Here is a 19674-nt window from a genome sequence, read left to right as displayed (position 1 = left end):
AGTCAAGATTCCCAGCAATTTCAGAACTGCAAAGAAAATCAGGCTTAGTGTCCATGCTCAGTGTAACATACAAAATGGAAGCAGTTTCTCTGTAAGCACTTGCATCATGGTGTAAGATAGGATTTAGACACAGACAACTGCAAAATGCTTGTCTTCTATCAAGAACTGGGAAAAAAAAAAAAATCCCTAAAAAACCACCCTAATAAATTAGATTGCATTATTTAACTTTACTTAATTATTCTATGCAGCTGGTGAGAAGCACCCATGCAGGTTTAAAAGTGAGGCTCTTAAGTATGTATTTATCATCATATGCACTTATGAGTCTGGAATCCAGAATGTTCTGGTTCTTAGTTCAATGATTAACAGGTCACAGTGAGAAAACTCTTGGCCCTTTTCAAACTGCTAACAAGTTTTGCCACTGATTTTCCTGCCACCAGGATTTCACCCTTACCTCTTGGAACCAAGATTTTCTATTTTCACCTCTGAAAGGGAAATCAGCCTTTGCAGCAGACAAAATTCCCTATGTCATGGTATTATGAGAGTTCAGTCCTACTTCCTGGTCAGCATCTTCTTTCATAAAGAAAATCTCAGTCTTGACTATATTAACTTGACTAGAAAGCAATTCTTTTTCATTCTCTCCTTTCCAACCTTCTGAGTTCAGTAAATCCTGTCATTCTTTGCATGCATTTATTGTAGTTCATCTATGTAAAAAATTATTTCTCTTCTCTTGTAATCGCCTCAATGCAGATGAGCCCTCTTCTGTGGGCACTCTTACTGTGTATGAAATTTACATTTCATATGTAAATGTTTGCTCATCCTCCCTTTCAAACAAGTTGCTCTATTTGGATATTCCCAAATGACTGCTTCTGAAAGAAGCCCCTTCAGGGTTTTACTTCCTGCAGGTCCCATGAACTGCAGTTTTCACAGTTTTAAGAATGGAAGGGGAATTAACACCTCTATTGAATTTCTCATTTGGATGGTGATTATAATTGTGATAAAAGTTTAACATTGCATCAGTTGGCTGAAAGATGTTGTAAAGAAAATTAAATTACATTCTGGACCTTGTTTAAACCTCACCACTTATTCTAAATGGCTCTACACCTATCAAGGTTTAAAGTAGTTTATTAAAAGGTAAAAGGAAGAAAAGAAAGTCATTAAGTTTCATCTTTCCCTTGTTAGCCTTAATTCAAACATTTCATGCACTGCTTTCAAGGGCACTTGCCACTACAAAAACACTGCATGGTAGCGGAAGGCCAGAACCTGAGTTACCCTGAATTGCACTGAAGATGCTTTCCTCCACCTGAGCCCTCACAGGGATTCCCATGTTCCTGCTTTGAGCTATGTTTTTGCAGGATTGTCAAAGGAATAATAATTTATAGGAAAAGACCTTTTTTACCAGTCCCTTCCTCAGAAAAGCTGAAAACTTCCATCACAACGACAACAGAACAGCATATTAGGACAAACAGACTAGCTTCAGGGAAAGAGGAACACATATATTGCTATTTAAAGAATGATCACAAACACCATGTGGGACCATATAAAATCTCAGAAAAGTGGCTGAATTCCCAAGTCAGCCACGCTATAGATTCTTTCCTTACTATGAACACTCCAGAGAAGACCAAAAACTTTTAAACTTAAAATAGATGTTTTAATACATGACCCACTAAAACACCTACTTTTTGAGTAGTGAAAACTCAAAGCAAGTAAGGAAGAGAGAATACTGAGATTTACTCATTTTTTTCAGTGCTAAAGATGTGAGCAAAATACAGCTCAGAGGAGTTTGTGCTTTAATTAGTCTAAGTCTATTACTAGACTTTTCCTGGTGCCAGAATACAGCCTTTGAAAATGAAGAGAAGGGGAAAACCATACTGAGAGATAAATCTCCATCACTGGGGAAAGGGGGAGGTTTTAAAAGTGACATTACTGGTGTCAGATTTTCTCTGCTAAATCCACTCCTCCAAAGTATTCCTGAGCGGCCTGAGCCAGACTTTTAAAAACGGGCCTACTCTGGTGCATAAGGGCATAAATAAATACTATGTAATTGCCACATAAATACTTTATAAAGATAGGCTTCTTCTGAAGCAGGTCTTGTGAAACCAGAATATATATGAATAAAATCTTTGCACGTGTCATAAGTACTGTTTTCCCAAAGGCAAATTCCCTCCAGGTCAATTTGAAAATTATTTAAAGAAAATTATCCAAATAAATAATGCAGGAATAAACCTGTTGAAAAACTAATTTTCCTGCAATTCAGTTAAAGTCTAAGCTAAATGAATTACAACCTTATTCCCAAGCAGTGGTATTACAGTCATTTATGACTGGTTTGCTTAAGGGAATAAACTTGCTAAATGAAAGTGTGATTTGCACCAAACCCTAACCCGACTATGACTTACTAAACTAAGTTTGCCCTTCCAGTATCACATATGATACTGAAGACTGTTAAACCCATGATGTTTTTCCGCACTATTCATAAGCTTCCAAATCAGCTGCAATTAATGGTATGAAATATTTAATTGTGTCATGTTTTATTCATCTCTGCTCATGAAATGTTAATAGCAAATTTTTGCAAATATAATCCAAGGCTCTTGCTGAATCCAGCAGCTTGATGGATCTAGCTCCTGATGGATTTTGATGCTGCTTATTTTTTGATGGTCATAGAGTATCAAAAGCAAAAAGGTAACACCATGAGAATGAAATGCACACTCACCAGAAAAATAAAATGCACACTACAGTCTGAAAAACAGATACAGGAGTGTAATTTGCTGGCTCCCCAAGGACTTGCAGAAAACCAAAATGATTAACTTCCTACAACAATCTGCCCAGCATTTACTCCGGTTTAATGACATGACAGGCAATTTTCAAGGAGTAGACAGGGCTAAAACTTCAATTAATACAGCAACACCAGGCTGTGTGTGGGATGACTGTGAATTACAATGCAAATATAACAAACCCAGCACGGCATATCAAAAGAAAACTTCTCAGCTTCTGCTTAAAGGGGTCTTACGGGATACCTGTGATCCCCTGAATGCTGCGCTTTCTCCTCCCTCCTCACATTCTCACTTTAAAACCAAAGAGCTTTCACCCTTTTTGCTCTCTTCTAGGCCACCTCGTCTTAGAAGATACTTTAACCCTTATCCCAGCCTTCAAAACTCCTATATTCACTTCAGAAAGCAACAAGAGGTGATCATTCTGAACTAGACTTTGGCCACTACCTTGGCTGTAGACTTCTTTACCACTGTTTACCTTCTGCCCTCAAAAATGCATTCAGAGCAATGGCTCTAATCAAGTGCAGAGAATTCCCAGAGCAGAAGCTCCTCTGCAGATACAGCCAATCTCCACTTATCTGTATGTTTAAAATCCAACAATTCTGGTCACCCAGAGGTAACAGGCAAGAAGACAACTCAATTCTAGAGGATGAATTTCAATCAAAATACAGCTTGCAGGAGGGATTATTAAGAAAAAAAGTGGAATTGTCCAAACCTGTGTGAACACACTGAATTTCCTGCAGTCATAAAAAAATTAAAAAGCATTTTCTGAATGCATAATTACCTCTGTTTTTTCCAGGCAAAAATATGCTTTGTACTACTCCTGAGCAGAGAGATCAGGCACTTACAGGACTGTTGCTTTAAACATGTAACAAATCCAATGATTTAAAAAAGTGAGTGAACAATTGCAAGGCAAATCTTTTTGTACTCAGTAAATCTTTCCACCACTTTGTGTGCTGCAATAGGTCTAGAAGTCCAAGGCAGATAAAGTCTTCAGAATTCACAAAAAGTGACTGCACCACTTATCTTAGTACTTGGTAACACTGCACCACTAACAATGATAGTAATTTTTTTGGTTTTAAACAACTAGCCTATTTTCAACAGCTTAGATTGAAACTTGCTTGAGAAGGTTAGAATTAATACAAAATAAACTCAAACTCACAATTGGCAGGTTAGTTTGCTACTCCCACAAGGAAGGGTAAATACAGACAGCCTGCAAAAACCATGGACAGACAGCAATAGCAGTTTGCAGTGTGAAGTTGAGATCAAATGCTTTAGCATCCTCAGCTACCCTGAGAAGGCAACTACCTGGGCTACTACCTAGCTCTTATGTCAGTTTCCAGGAAAGGCTTTTTAAACTGTTTAACATAAGCTGCAATTCCTGCCACCTTACACCTCCAGGGCTTGAGCTAATAGACTATCTGGAGAAGTCACCCAGAAGACCAGATCACTGCTCAGGTCAGGGTGGGTATCAGTCAGTGGGTGTGAGCAATTGTATTGTGCATCACTTGTGTTTATTGGGTTTTATTCCTCTCTCTCTCCTTTTCATTACAACTGTTATTATAGTATTTTTCTTTGTTTCTATTATTAGACTGTTCTTATCTCAACCCATGGGCTTTACCTTGTTCTGATTCTCCTCCCCATCACACTGGCGGTGCTGAGGGTGTGAGCATGCAGCTGTGTGGTACCTAGTTGCCTGCTGGGATTAAACCACTACATATACTCAATATCTCAGTGTTTGAGTTGTTGGGGGTTTCTTTTCTTTTATTCATTTATTTAATTTTATGGGGTTTTAGCATTCTTAATAGGAGTTTTTTACTTCAAAAGAGTGAAATGTAACCATGAACAAATAAACCAGACACAGAAAGTCTGGCAGAGCTGAGAACAGGTCTCAAGTGTCCTGTGCACAATTCTCTATTAAAACCATTCCTTATTATGCTTATTAGAAACACAAACATGTATATCAATTATTAACAGAACCATTTTCATCCTTGAAAAATAGATGACAAGGTACAACTGGCTTTACACAAGCCCAGACAATTATCACATATCTCGTCTTTTCAAGACGAAAGTGCAAAAAGAAGCAATGAAAACACAATATGTGAGACTGGCAGGGAAGAACTACGGTCCCTTGCTGAGAACTGCATTTTTATGGAAAGAAACAAACAAAAAGAGCATAAGAGTTTGCTGAATGATCACCTGGTGCACCAAATCTGTAATCTGCGTTGACAGATTTTTGGGATGATGCCGCAACTCATATATTACTCCAGTCACTTCTGTCTACTGCTTTCTAAATGTTGCCAAATCATTACCCCGTAACTGGTAATTGCTCTGTTTGCCTCATCATTATAAACATTTGTGACAAGAGACCTTGAGCTTCATTAATACCCTGACAAAACATACGGCTCTTTTCCACAGTCCTACTCAGTAGTCTGCCTGGCATCAATATCCATTCCGTCCTGTTACCATCAGCAAAAAGGACAAACAGGGTGAAATACCAGGTGAGATGTCTGCATGAAAACCACAGTACAGTAGTTCTTCTCAGTGCTTTCACTTCTTAGAAGCCCTCACACACCCCTTTGGCCATGTTGCCACAAAAAAACAATTATGTTTCTAAATACAGCATTGCTCCATTCAGTTTTCCATCATAAATTTAAATAACAGCTATATTTCTGCTCTTTCTTCCTAAGCACTACAAATTTGATCAGTGCACACTTTCCTCTCCAGAAATACGTTAGTTTGGAATTTTTGGTCATATTGAAATGTTTGCTCTATATTTTGCCTGAAAAAGATGGAATTATACACTCTATCAAAATGGTGCATCCTACCTCTTCTAACAAACTACCGCTGTGACTAATCGCACTAATGATAAAGATGACTGACACCCGAGGAGGACCATTACATGCTAAATGGTATAAAACTTAAGCACATGCAGGAATCCTCACTGCAATATTTTATTTTTCCTGAAAAAAATATATGCTAAAATTTAATCTGGAGGAAATTGTTGATCTCCTCCTTAGTATCTAAGTGTGTGCATTCATCTAGCAATACTTTATTAAAGACCTGTACAACAACATGGCCTTTCTAGCAACAACCTCTTAGAAGCTGACTGCATTTCACAATACATTATAAAAGTCATATGAAATCATAAAAAAGTTCTACCATTCCCTCTACTGAAATCACCTTGTTTAAAGGGAGCTCAGTTAGCTCTTTGTTGTGTGTAGATATACCATTGGTGGACTAAAAGTAACCAGGAAGATATAGTTTTAAAAACAGCCTAAAAATATCACTGACCAAGTTGTTCTTAATTCCACCATCTGTTCTATCCTTGCCTGAAGCATCCCTGCGCCATTCAGCTAGGAGTCACAGACCTACGTGATCATGCTTTTCTCCTTATTCCACTTACAACAAACATCCTAGAGAGGGAAAAAGGAATATTTCACATCGGTTAAATGACAAGATGCATTATAAGACTTTCAGTGTACTTTGCAAACTGGTACTAAAAGCTCTCCTTCACAATCCCTCTTCCTCACAGGAAGCTCATCTGTTCCTGTCTCTTCTGTGAGCTAGTGCTAATTTCAGCTTCATGTCTGCTATGCTTTGCAGGTGATCAACTTCATATTTTAGTCTAAATACCAAAGGCAGTTGAACTAAACTAGCCACTAATCATCAGGTCAGGAAAGCGTATAAGTGATGGGAATATAGAAAGATAACTTAGCTCTCTTTCACAGACTAAAAATGTGTAATTTAAGCTCAAATGAACCACCATCCCAGGCACCTGGAAACAGGTACTGAAAGAAGCAGCCTTTATCAGCTATAGATAATGTTATCTATAATAATTTTGGAAAATGCTGCTGAAACAATGACAGAAGATTAGAGAATTGCAGACATTATGACAGAGGAAGAGTGATATATGGCATTTTATTACTTGAATACATTTTTATTTTAACACAGTCACAGAAATCCATGGCTCATTTGATATAGTCCAATTAACATGCATCCAAGATGTTTTAGCTATAAAATGAAATGAATTCCATTTAGCAGCAATAAACTTCTACTCAACAAGAAATTTGTAAAGAAAATATCTGAGCATTTCAAGGCAATGCTGATCCAATAATTCATCCTTGGCAGAATTACTTGATGATCAACAGTAAAATATCATTTTTACTTTAGGGACACTAAAGTTAAACTTCAAACAGTCAATTTCAAACAGCATATTATTTCTATGGGAAGTGAGACAGAAATAGAAGTCAAACACAAGCACTAAGGAGAGGGTTTTCATCCTTCCTGACAAACCATGTCAGTGGGTAAATATTATTATAAAAATTTCAAGTCATACCCAAAATCTTGCCTATAGTGTGCTAATGCCTTAGCATTTAACATCTTCACTCAGTTACTATAATCCTTGGTCAGGCGTTATGAAATGTGGTGCAGGTTGAAGATTCTCAGCTTTCTTGTGTGGTTTCTGCATAATTCTTTTTCAATCTGTGAAAAAAAATCTTACCAAGAGCAGATTGCAGATGGGAGCCTTGTCTTTGCTGATGATTCAACACTCAAAGCAGCTTAGAGAACCCTGACTGCTAGCTGTATTTTTTTAATACTAATTTTAAAAACATAGAGGATTAAACAAAGTTGGAATCAGTAATTATTACTCTGTGTACAAGAGAACTGCACAGGCTCGGTCTTAGTTCTTGACTGACTCCCTTTGTATTCATTCCTTTGACGATGTCCTTAGAAAACTTCTGCACCCAAATGATCCCTTTTCTCACAAGGTAGTCTAAAGGAAGTAGAATTTCAGGCAATGTTGCCGCTTTCAGAACTCAGCAAGGCTCTTTGTACTCTGTCTTGCACAAGATGCTTACTGTATCTTCTACCTGCACTTGAGGCTCTTACTGCTGCAGAACTCCATACTGAGATAAACCTCCAGGCCTTTTGGTTGCAAGATTTTCCTCTGACAGAGACCCATGTGTTTAAAACTTCCCTCTGCTAATCCTGCCTGGGCTATAGCTGCATATATGGTGAAGCATCCAGGGTCAGGATGTGCAGCACTGCTGCTTCATCAAAATTGGCACACAGAGGGTTTCAGCAATGCAGTTCCTGAATAACTCCATTTTCCACACAGTCTTCCTCAAAAAATGGGCTAGTTTCTGTAGCATTAACCAAAGAACAGCACAGAAAATGTAAATGTGGTAGCAAGTCCAGAGTAGATAACAGTCCCTGACCTCAGGCAGCTCAGCTTTGTGCTGCCTAGGGAACCTGAGTCCCCTTGGCACTCATCCCAGCTGGAAACAACCAGAGTGTCACAAACAGAGTGGTTTACTTTATAAATAATCAAACCTTTTTACCGAATTAGGATACATGCAACCACAATCAACTCTGAATCATTATTACCTTAAAGCTAGGATTTGACAGAAAATATACTCAATTCAGTGTGGAATTACCTGATAAGGAGATACAGCAGATCAAATGGACTTAGCAGTAATCCAGGGTAGGTTCACAGTGCATTAACTCAGCAAGTAACTGTCTCATCAACCACACCACCAACTGCATAAAAGGCATTATACCCCGAGCTCCTTTCAATATGCCATGTCCTTTGTGCCAGGTTTGTTTTGTTCATTCTTGTGAAAAGTGCCAGGCTGGAGATACTGGAATCCAAGTCCCTCTTTTATCAGCACAACAGCAAAGAGTAACAGCAGACATTGTGCACTGCTCTGTCTCAGTCCAGCTCTGGAATGGCTGCTTCCATTTTTTTCCAGGGCCATGAATAGCTTTTTATCCACCATACTAATTCATATATAAATAAATATGACCTTCTCATTATCACCTTATTTCTTATGTTACAACAACCTTACTGCTACCACAGTGGTTATGACTAATGATCAAGATTTGGGGATTTTAGCACTGGAAACCACCTCATTCATCCTGCAGAGACCAAGGAGCAGATATTAAACAACTTCAGCTATTTCTGAACTGGAGTAAATTCAGCTGTGTGACTGGAACAGGATGCCCAAAGAAGTGGTGAATGCTCCATCCCTGGCAGTGTTCAAGGCCAGGCTGGACAGAGCCTTGGGCTATGTGGTCTAGGGAGAGATATCCCTGCCCATAGCAGGGGGTCTGAACGAGATGATCTTAAGGTCCTTTCCAACCCCAACTATTCTATGATTCTATGAAATTAAAATTAAACAGGACATTGTGCAGCTATAACTTATAAAGCCATATTAATAGAGGAAATGCCATAGCCTCAGCATCAAATATTTCAAATCCCATAACGTGAGCTTCTGAGCCAAAGCATGATCTCAGTGTGGTGTAGAGTACACACACTTCCTATGTGTGCAGTACTTGCACCGTCTCGTATGAACTTTTTGATAATGGAAAAAAAAATTCATCTAGCTCACAAATTATTTTTTAAGATCCAGCCTGTTTGACATTTTTTCAGTTTACTCAGAAGAGAAAGAAAAGTAGACTGTGAAGCACTCAGGTTCAAACTTAAACGGGGGAAGTTTAGATTAGATACAAGGAAGTTCTTTACTGTGAGGGTGGTGAGGTACTGAAATGGAATGCCCAAGGAAGCTGTGAATTCTCCATCCCTGGTGGTGTTCAAGGCTGGCCTTGGGTGACATGGTGTAGTGTGAGATGCCCCTGCCCATGGCAGGGGGTTGGAACAGGATGATCTTAAGGTCCTTTCCAACCCTAACTATTCTATGATTCAAAACAGCAACACAAACTAAATGCAGGTGCCCATTTGTTACAGTTTCTTTTCCAAAAACACTAACTGCTGTGACCAGCATTTCGGTTACAGCAGTGAATTTTAAGCACTTTATTCCAGTTTCACTCCCAGTTTGCCTATAGATCCATGTAGTCAGTGGAGCAGTATAGGTGTAACCAAGGGAACCATTTACTCATTAGCAATTAAGGCCACAGTCACAAGTGATTTTAAGTCCTACAGCATACCACAAATCATACTCATATTGAGCGGCTCAGAGCATCTTCTTTGCCGTTTTCATTCCTAGGAATAAATGAAGCAGCACACGCTGAGTTCCTAAAGCATCTCCTTGAACACGTGCATCTTTTCTAGTGTACTTTTAAGGGCATAGCTTCCAGGTTCATCTGCCCATTTGTCGGGTTCTCATGCATGCATGCTCTCTCTTCAGCCACTTAGATAGAGAATGACTTCTGAACTGTTTTTCACATGCCACTCTACAGATTTCTTTCCGTTACAATGACTTAGGAGAGAAAAATATCACCAAAAATTTAGTCTCTGGAGAGTTGGGAGAAAAAGGTGGCATTTAGATATACCAATGGATATAAAGATCATCAGTATATAGACAAAAAAAATACTGTCCTTAGCAGATCACATTTTCTTGCTCTGCATGATGTGACTTGTCACCCAAGTGTGAGAATTGGAGGGAAAACGTATCAGCCAGATTCTCACATGCAGTAAGGTTTTTTTCTCCCATTCTGGCAGGGTAAAGAGACTTAAAGAATAGTTACTGCAACTTTAAAACACCAGAGAAGACTGAGGAAGCTTTGATGTATATGCAAACAAAGCCCTTTCCTTTTTATGTATCACTGTGTTAGTGACAGTGATTGGGTTTGCAGGTGAGGCAGCCCACACGTTATCCAACAAATACAATTACAAAGGAAAACAAGACGTTTGTCTAGGAAAATACTGCATGCAAAAATCACAGCACTTTGATCTGTGTGCGTCTCCCCTGCCGTCAGGTACTTCACAGGACATTGATTCGGAGAAAACTCCAGGAACAGACTCGCCAACAAAGTTTTCAACACAGAGAAGTAATCTAAAGCTTATGTTTTACCAGTAGTATCTCATGTAAGTAGAAAATATCCACCCTTTCTTCCCTCTCTACTCATATTTCATATAATAGGAGAACTAAACACCAAAGACTTTTTTCTCATAACTCTGCTGCTGTCTTTGTTCATGTCATGCTCTTTTCCTTGGAAGTGCAGAGTGAGCACATTGAAGTCAGCACACCCTGGCAAAGGATGGGATTATGTACTTTTCCTTGACTTTCAGCTGTGGATGAGGCACTCACACGATTCACCAGACACTTAAAATAAGAGTAGGCTGGGAAGTGACAGAAGGAGAAAAATTAAATGAAGAACTGCAGCTGGAGGGTCACATTTCTGCTAGCATTAATTCCAGTCTGACTGTGGGTTTCACTCCTTCAATCCACAACAGTTCAGGATTTGACATTTCTGAAGTATGCATCTATTTTCCTTTAACTGGTACAGTTTTTAAATGCCTAGAGACTCATTTCTCAAACATGTAAATACTGTTATGTCGAAAGTCAACTAGTACTTACCTGCACTAACTTGTCAGATAAATTTTGACTCCATTTAAAAATTACTATTTTGGCAATACCTCAGCATGACTGGTTCAGCCAAATTGTAAGACAAAATCAGAGAAAAATAGTTCTTGTCTTACGTTGAAGAGTTATTTTCATTTTTTATCATAATAATTTGAGTCTTTGGAAGACGCATTCAGATTCAGTGTGTAAGTATAGCTTTGTATAAGGAAAATGCTTCTCAGTTTTCTTGCAGAACACTACTTCTATATGACTATCATAAACTTCATTAAAATACAACAGCATAAATTCTATTAAAATATAAACAAAAAAATCCTATGAAATCCAGCATAAGAAAAAAGCTAGTATATAAATTCTTGGATAACTCCATTTTTACTCAGCAAGAATGGGGTGTGACCACAAGCTTAATTATACAGTGAAAGAAGCTGAAGTACTAGCTACTTTTCCTCCTGTACTCTTATCTAGAGGCAGAAAAGACCTGCAGCCTGCTCCTGGTCACTATGTCTCCCTGGGACACACAGTGACATGGCAGGGAAAGAGCAAGGCACCAGGGAAAGACAACAGCTAGGCACAGACAAGTAACTATGACAGTATTCTGAATATATGACATCAGATGCAAAGGACCTGGGTGCTCAGCACTGCAACTGAAGCCACTGTTCCCTGCAATGCTAAGGAACAGATATTTTCAGTTCTATGTTCTTTCTATTTACATTAATAATAAAATACACTTTTGATCTTAATGTTTTCAGATACTCATTTTTCATTTGCATAACTGAGGTGCTAATGAAATCTCCTTTCTAGGAAAAGAAAATCCTATAGTGGTTGTATCAAATGCAGATGCTAAAGAGTGCCACAAAAAATGACTAGGATTTTAACATCACATGTTGAGAAGATACATTCTGTAGAAAAAACAGAGATACCATATACTTTCAGCTAATGAAGCAGTGTTTTACCTCTAGTTCAAATGGACTTTATTACTGCATGAAGTACATTTTGTCAAATCGGTGTAGAAGCAACACCTATACAGACCATCTTGGGAACTAGAAAATGCCATTATCATTTGACAGCCTTATTATGGAAAATATTTTACAAACAATTTGGGTAAAGGCTTTTTAGCAAACAATAAACTTTCATGGAAATTCTGGTTGGGTAATACTTTACAAGGATCTGATCCCAAAAGAGCTTTAATATCCATTTTACTCCTACCACAAAGAGATGGAAAGTACAATACCTGCACAAATGTAAAATCCAGTGAAGCTTAAAGAAAAGTAGCCCTAGATTTATGACACAATTTGGGACATAAGCAAAAAAAAAATAGTTTGTCAAAATTTTTGATCAGTTGGCCCTTGTTTAATGTTAGAAAATGCACTGGAACTCATTGAAATCTTGGACCTCTTCTCAGGAAGGTCATGCTTGCTCTTCTTCACTGCTTTCCTTCTGAAACCAGTATCCTATCCCTGAAATTAGCAACTGCTTGTTCACCGAGTACTGGGCCACTGAGTAAAGGAGAACACCATGGCACCGAATATGTTTAAGAAAAGACCTGAAGTTCCTTTGGTTCATGAAGAAGGGAAAGTATTTGGAGCTGCAAAAAATAAATGAAGTGCAGTCATCTTGGTTGTACTGAACACAGTGCACAGAAGTAAGAAGAGAGGTAATGGCAATAGGTATGTGGCATTCCCTATTGGCTAGTTTTCATGGCCTGTGGTCTATGTGTCTGCATGTATGTGACATGAAAAGAGATTAAATACACAGGGAGAAATTTCCACAGCAAGATGACACAAAGGAGAAAATGTACCTAGTGATGACAGAGACAGTAACCCTCAATCAGCTGAAGGTAAGCCCCTTCCCCTTTCATTGCAGATGTTTGTTTTAAAGTTTCTTTGTCCCTCCTCTAGACTTAGACCTCTGTTACCTTCAAAGCAGAAGGCACACAACTGCATGAGAACTGTTGCAGTTCCAATCCCTCTCATATTCTGTGCCTTCCTCTTCACCTACATACACTCAGTTTCCTTCTTTGGAAACTGGGTCTTTCCTCCTGTGTGTAGGAAAACTTGTCAGCCTGTGGCTTATAAATTCTTTGGCCAGTTTCCCTGAAACTCAACCACATGATAGAAGACTTTAAAATATTCCATGCTAGACGCCAGAAAGCCCACACAAAATAAAGCTCTTCATGTGTTGTTTAACTCTGGGACAGACTTCAGACAGGGCTTCTCTAACTTGACAGGCAGTCAGTTACAATACACAAAAACAAGAAGAAGCCAGGCTCCCTCAATCACAGTTCAAAACAATCATCTGAGCCCTCTGCAGTGTTGATCACATCTTTTGAACCTGAGCAGAACCTTCAGTAGGATCCATCCTACCATTTTGCAGAGCAGTTGGTGGCCACAGTTAGAGAAACTTGAGCTGTGCCCATCATAGAGATGAACTGTTTCTCCCACATGCAGTCTACTCCATCCTCAGAGCCTATGGCACTGCTCATGCCAACAGCATTGCCCAAGATTGCAGTGCCAGCCCCTGATTTTAACTATGTGGGAAGCTAAAAAGTGCCTTTAATAGTTTCAAACTCAACTAGTATCTAATTACAAATTAATTCAGTTTGAAATAAATTTTTATTATAGGAAGAAACTAAAAATAAAAATTCCCAGCTGATGAAATCTAGAATCATAGAATGGTTAAGATATTCCATAGATACAGAATCTACATTATTTCAACGTATTCAACAGAACTACACCATTTTAGATTAACTAAAAAGCTAGATTCAAAATGCAAACCTGTACTTTGTGTAACTACCTGACAGGCACTTCACTCATGCTCAATTTATACAGGGCAGAAAATCCTTGCTGTTCTCCAGTATCAGCAGAAGCTTTACTCTCTTAATTATTTAAGGCAATACAATGAGGGGGTCACCGACCTGGTTGAATAATGAGAGTCACTGAGTTTTTATAGATTAAAGCAAGCTAAATTATCACTTCTTCTGTGAAGATACAACTCCAGTAATTTATTCAACACTGCCATCTGTATTCCTCACAAAGGAAATGCATTTTTTTCACAACAACAGAATAAAAAACGAAGCATTAGTGAGAGAAAATCTTAAATTTGCATCAGGGAGTACTAAAGCATAGTATTTTACCATCAGCATTCACCTTCAGCTTGGAGATTCTTACTTTTTCCTTTGCAACTTCAGCACATTTCTGTGTGTTTGGAAGGATTACCACTACATATTAAACAATTAAACTGTTGTTTCAAAACCACTCCCAGCAGACAAAAATACTCCGGGAGAAGCCTCTAAGGGCAGTTGGATAGACTGAGAGGAACTGTAGTTAAATTATGTAAGACTTATATACAAATACTTTTGTGCACTTTACTACCTTTACTTATTATGGAAGTGACTTTTTCTTAAAACTCTTATTCACAAATACATAGAACAAATGAAGTTTCTTAAAAGGTGACAACTTCTACTGCATCTGTAACTCAATCACAGATTTCTAACACAAGTGTGATCTTTCTCAAAGAGGAAGAGGCTGTGTGCCATACAGACTGTCCATGTGACAAATGAGTTTACAGCTGTAAAAAAATCAGTATACTGAAGGCAGCTGCTGAATGGGGTATTTTCTGTTATGCCATAAGAATGACCAGCCAAAAAACCTCAAACCACCATCTATCCAAATATCTGAATTCCAAATTCTGTAAGCAAAAAACTGACAGGTAAATCTATATTCAATCATAGCCCAGAGGAACCTAGCCAGGTAGGTTCTAGCCAATACTGCTAGAAACATAGCAGTATTTTTATGAGCTACCATAGTACTTCTTTCTCAATGACAGCACTAGTACCAGATACAAGTCTTGGGATCTATTCCTTGAATCACAGCTTAAGACACAACATTCATACCCTAACCTCAATTTTATCTTGAATATTTTATGAATTCCAGCATAATTTGGAAGTATGCTCCATCCTAACCCTCTGCTTCCCAAAGAATTCCTGTTGGGCCCCAGCCTTTACACAAATGCTAGGAGCTAGATGGCTGGGCGCTCCCTAATCATTAACTGTAATTGCCTAAGAAAGGCGGGAAGGGACACACAGGTATGGGGAAGATACTCCCTGATCACATCAGGAGTTCTTTTGAGATGTTAAATCATTCCCTGACAACCTGAAACAGACAAACTGGAAACAAGGTGAATGAATGAAAACTAGAATTATTTCCAGAAATTTTTCTGCATCAGACATTAGAAATTGTTAGGAGATGTGGGAGATGGGCTACATCAAAAGGAGCGTGACCAGCAGGTCGAAAGACATGATCCTGCCCCTCTACTCTGCTCTTGTGAGACCTCACCTGGAGTATTGTGTGCAGTTCTGGTGTCCTCAACATAAAAAGGACATGGAACTGTTGGAACAAGTCCAGAGGAGGGCCACGAGGATGATCAGGGGACTGGAGCACCTCCCATATGAAGATAGGTTGAGGAAGTTGGGGCTGTTCAGCCTGGAGAAGAGAAGGCTGCGTGGGGACCTCATAGCAGCCTTCCAGTACCTGAAGGGGGCCTATAGGGATGCTGGGGAGAGAGTCTTCGTCAGGGACTGTAGTGACAGGACAAGGGGTAATGGGTTAAAACTTAAACAGGGGAAGTTTAAATTGGATATAAGGAGGAAATTCTTTCCTGTTAGGGTGGTGAGACACTGGAATCAGTTGCCCAGGGAGGCTGTGAGTGCTCCATCCCTGGTGGTGTTCAAGGCCAGGTTGGATGAAGCCTTGTGTGGGATGGTTCAGTGTGAGGTGTCCCTGCCCATGGCAGGGGGGCTGGAACTAGATGATCCTGAGGTCCTTTCCAACCCTAACTATTCTATGATTCTATGATTCTATGATCCACACTCAAACTTTCACTCCAAATTAGTCAAAGGCAGGACTGTTCTCATCTGTTTTCCAAAGGCACTTCTGTATATGAGGTGGGAATTGCACCACCATTATAAAGGGCCTATGGATACCAGTTTGCTGGTAATCCTGCCATGTCTCAGGAAGCAACTCTGTCAATGTCATCACACGTATATAAAGCAGAAGAAAATTTATATGGGCTTCACAAATAAAAACTTAGGCAGCTGCCTCCACAGTTAGTCAAGACCAGAGTAGAGTTTTTGTGAATGCCACTGACATCTAAATACTGGCATCTAAAAGAAGGTTCAGTGCCTCTACGTTCCTACAAATCAGCCCTAAAGAGACTTTTGCCATTCTAGGCTTTCAAAAAGAAAATTGGTCACCAATAACATTCTTCATCTTCCTGGCAAACTCTTCATGCAGCTAAAATGCAGCTAATCATGTCAATCCGTTTTCTTATGTTGTTGACATGAAATAACATACACTTTCCAGGCTGGAAAGACTTCCTCATTTTCGATATTGGAATAGTTTCAGGCATCTGAAGTAACCTCCAGAGTGAAACTGCAAAGGGAAGGGTGAAGGAGTACCAGTGCCATTTTGCACACAATTCATCATTACTTTTTGCTCTCCAGAAATCTAGCTCCCTTACAGTCTATCTTGAGAGAAATGAAACTTAAATAGTTTGACAGCAAACCTTTGAAAGACACTGGCCTTAGAAACAAACCCCAAGGCACTATCAGATAAAAAGGTGAATTAACAATATTCTGATTGTTGCAAGATGCTGGAAGATACTTCAGAATCATGCCATTTAAAACACAGCCACTCTGTAATCATCCTTTTCAGCTTAAATCCCAGGAGATTGGTTCTCCTGAAGATGCACTGGCAAGTGTGTTACTGCATCCTTACAGCTGGCAGGCCATATACTCACATATCAAAAAAAGAGTGTAGAGGCATTTATTCAGAGTTTTGCTGTCAAGGTTAGCATGGTTTGGGTAATTGTGTAAACCCATCTGACGAGAAATTCACCCACCACGCTTCACAGAGCACTGAAATTATAATGGCTCTGAACAACAGATTGTTGCTTCAGGACCACCCAGAAAATAGATCAGAACTAACCTCCTGCTGTAGTACACTTATCTGGCCTCCAATCAATACTTAGCAGAAGAGGGGCAGGATTCTGTTCAAAATTGCACCAAAACAATAGTCACGCAAAGGTAAAAAAGTTGTATATTCCATGAAACACCACCAGAAAGCCATTTCCTTCATGGAACATGCCACCATTGCTGGATTCTGTTGTCTGCCTCCTTCTTCAAATCCAGAAAGGTGTCCAGTCTCAATCTGAGTATTTATTCATAACATAGCAAGGACTTGACTAGTTTGTCACACACAGCATGCTTACAGGCTACATTTCTAAATTAATGGGTTAGTAGACTGGAAGCAGAGACAATATCAATTTACAACCAGTATGCGAACTTAAACCACCTAAACTAACTGCTACTCCCTTAAATTAACTTATTCCCATTTTTCTGATGATTTTTATTGCTATCAGAAGTGTAATCCCATACATAACTTTCTGCCCATTTTATTTATAGTTTTGTGTAGGATGCTTGCATTTGAAAGTCACATGAAATAGCCCTTAGCAACACATGGATAAAACAAGTGTAAGAATGCCTCAGAACAGAAATATGATCACAGACTGTATAAAACATTGAGGTTTCCTGCCTTTTCAGAGAAAACTCTTTTCCTGATGTGGATATCCAGGCCTGCTACATCTAGACAGTGCAGAATAGTAAGTGGAAAGGTTTCTGCTAATAAATGTAGTGTAGGTAGGTTTAAAACTTTCGTTCTGTTCCCATATATATATAGGACATCACACCAAGGTAAGATAATGTGAGTTTCTGACTACTGGTGCCAGACGCAATCCCATCAAGCACTTACTCAAGCTGCATTGCATAGGCTCAGGAGGCACAGAGTAAGTAAGGGAGCTGGAGTAACAAAGTTCTGACACTGTCTGATACCAGCACTGGGGAACCTCAGTGTTCCTGTGCCCAAGAGAATGCCAAAGCACAGACAGCATGGGAGGCATGACTCCCACTTACAGCCAGCAGTTGTGACATGCTGGTTCAGAACCTGTGAATCTGCAAGAGCATGTGCTCAGAGAATGACAGATAACACCCCAGGAAGCTTTCCTCCACATGCAGGAGGTGGACTGTTTTCAACAGAACTGGAGGAATGATACACTTCTCAAATACTTTACTTTTTGTTTAAATGGTATCAAATAATTGGAAGTTACATTATCAGTAGTAGTAAAATGTGACATTTACTGCGACTGAACATTTAAATATCAGCTAAGAGTCTCATTAAAGCCTTCTTAATTTGTGTATAACGTGTATCACAATGTATACTGCAAGTCAGTATATGATAAGAGATAGTGATTAACTTCCTACATCTTTCTTGGTGATGGGTAAGGCACATAAATAAAACAGGATAATAAAACTCTCTTGAGTAGGTTTCTATACTTCAGATACAGAAGAATTACATAAAAGAGGTTTTATTATTATTACTTGACCATTGTAGAGTAATTCTAATAGGGAGTTAGGTCTCCCACTTTGAAAAAATGTCACCATTATTTATGTGAACAATAGTGTTAAAACAGAACATTCATGGGATGGACAGAGAATAAGGAGGGCTGGTAACAGCTGTCAGGGAATCCTGGAACAATGTAGTAGTGAGTTTCTAGTCACTAATTAAAAATGAAAAAGTTCACATAAAAAGAAGTCATTATTTGCCAGTAAGCCTTCAAGTACCTCCTTTGTGAACAGCCACAAAGGGAAAACCTGGACATACTTTACAATGCAGCTATAATAAAATATTCAAGATGATATTAAGTAACTTCATTGGGTTCAGTAATGAAACCAGAAGAAACATGGAGTAAACTCAAGCTGATGTCTCTAAAAAGGGTTTATTCTTAAGTTTGTGATGTGATTAGGGGTTTTTAACAAATAAGTATTAATGATTAATTAAATACATTTAACTAATCACTAAATGTGTTTAATTAACCACAGCTCAAATTCATATCTTCCTGTGCAGCTAAGGAACTGAAATAGAGGGCTATTGATCTATTTGGTTTTAATGAGGTAAAATAAATGTATTTAATGAAAGTTACTGCATGTTAATAAACTAGCAACTATCTTCTCAGAAATGTGAAGTTTATCAATGCTATACAGTTTTCCAACAGCCTTATTCTCATCTTTGCATCTTCAAGTAAGATGTTTATGTTGGCTGCTGTTCTCTGCAGGGAATTGTTAATATATGAGCCAATGCTGTTTATATTTCACTTTAAAAAGCCACAATAAGGTACAGCTATTTGAAGAACTCATTGCTATTGCACAGTAGTTAACCCAAAACTTGAAACAACAGGCACCAAGATGGTTTAATGCACCAGACATATAAGGGACACTCATGGGTATAACACAACCCTGTTACCTTCCACATGTTCGTTACCAAGCTCAGGTTAACAGAGACCTGATCTTCTAGATACTTGTGCAAATCTTCCCAGCTCTGTCCTTGGCTATAAGTCAGTCCCACAGCTTGTTCTAGCATCTGCTACAGAAACTATGCCTAAATTTACTCCTATAAAAATTTTCTGTTTGATTGTGAATCAAACAGAATACTACTTTAGCAAGTGGCAGTGTTATCCTGGAAAATAAGGGC

Source organism: Lathamus discolor, chromosome 3, assembly GCF_037157495.1.
Source record: "Lathamus discolor isolate bLatDis1 chromosome 3, bLatDis1.hap1, whole genome shotgun sequence".
Classification (NCBI taxonomy): domain Eukaryota; kingdom Metazoa; phylum Chordata; class Aves; order Psittaciformes; family Psittacidae; genus Lathamus; species Lathamus discolor.
The sequence above is the reverse complement of the archived record's forward strand: the minus strand, read 5'-3'. Positions refer to the sequence as shown.